Here is a 1518-nt window from a genome sequence, read left to right on the forward strand (position 1 = left end):
GTCTTAGTTTCCTTACATCCATCCATTCATTAATTTTTAAAATGTAAGTAAATTTATTTATGAATGAGACAGAGTCGCTCTGTTGTCCCACTAGAGTGTGATGGCATCATCATAACTCACAGCAACCCCAAACTCCTGGACTCCAGTGATCCTCCTGCCTCAGCCTCCCAGGTGGCTGGGACAACAGGGATGCACCACCATGCCCAGCTAATTTTTTTCTGCTTTTAGTAGAGGCTGGGTCTGGCTCTTGGTCAGGCTGATGGTCTCAAACTCCTAAGCTCAAGTGATCCTCCCGCTTAGGCCTCTCAGAGTGCTAGGATTTTAGGCATAAGCTGCCACTCCTGGCCAGTTTCCTTACTTTTAAAATGAAAGTAATAATAACATCTACCTCATGGAGTTGTTAAGGGATTTAAATAAGTTAAAACTGTATGTGTAAAACATTTACAACTGCCCAGCACATGATGTCTGCTCAGTAAATGTCAGTTGGTAGCAGTAGAGGTATCTGAGATTGTAGAAGTGGTATAGAGGTACTATAAAAATCGTGTGACTTTTGCTGCCCCCTGTTGTTGGCACCAGAACAAGGTCACATTCTTTTTACCACGTATGGGGAAAGCAACATTTTTAGCCTGTAGTACAGCCTGAAGTGTAGGTAATTTCCCGATTACCAAATCCCATTTCTTTTGCGGTTTCAATATTAATCTTACAAAAGTGAAGGGTTGTTCTATGGAGCAGGGTTACCTTAATTGCCTTTTCTGTATCCAAGTAAATACCAGGTATTTTACTTCCTGAAATAAAGGCTAAACTCTATGATTATGAATGTACCTTTTCCTCAGCCAATTTTAATCAGTATTTCCCTTTGCTTTTGTCCTCCTTTCCTTCTTCATTTCTTCCTATTAGTCACACTTTTATAATAAAATTATTGTAACCAAAATTTCAAAGGCTCTGTGTTTGGTGAATAAAATTATGAAGTTATCCCTTGGTATTTGTGGGTGATTGGTTCTAGGACCCCTGTGGATACCAAACTCCAAGGATGCTCCAGTCCTTGATATAAAGTGGCATAGTATTTGCATAACCTGTGCACGTCCTCCTGTATGCTTTATTTTATTTATTTATTTTAGAGACAGGGTCCTGCTCCGTCACCCAGGCTAGAGTGCAGTAGTGCTGTCATAGCTCCTGGGCTCAAGCGATCCTCCCTCCTCAGCCTCCGGAGTAGCTGGGACTACAGGGGCAGGCCGCCACTCCTGGCCTTTAAATATTTTCAATCTGGGGTTGGTTGAACCTGCAGATGCAGAACTGGGACCCACTGGCCAGCCGCACTTCAGTCTATCGCTTTAGCAGTCCTAGAGTCCTCTGATTCACTCGTAATTGAGGAAAGTATTTTAAACAGTCACCAACCTACTCCTTTTACAATTTTTTAATTTTCTTTAATTGACAAATCATACTATTTTTATATAGCTAGGGTGAGTGCTTTTGTGGGCAAATGTGGCAGAAATGTCCTAGAACAATTATCTGTTGAAC

At 41.4% G+C, this 1518-nt stretch overlaps 1 protein-coding gene across 1 annotated transcript in view; it reads left to right on the plus strand.

Annotated features, from left to right (window-relative positions):
• PRIMPOL (primase and polymerase (DNA-directed)) overlaps positions 1-1518 on the plus strand; it is a gene marked incomplete at its 3' end in the record, with an annotated part of 60489 nt that overhangs the window by 30596 nt on the left and 28375 nt on the right. The window lies entirely within an intron of this gene.

This window comes from Propithecus coquereli, unplaced genomic scaffold (assembly GCF_000956105.1).
Source record: "Propithecus coquereli isolate 6110/MARCELLA unplaced genomic scaffold, Pcoq_1.0 Scaffold203, whole genome shotgun sequence".
Classification (NCBI taxonomy): domain Eukaryota; kingdom Metazoa; phylum Chordata; class Mammalia; order Primates; family Indriidae; genus Propithecus; species Propithecus coquereli.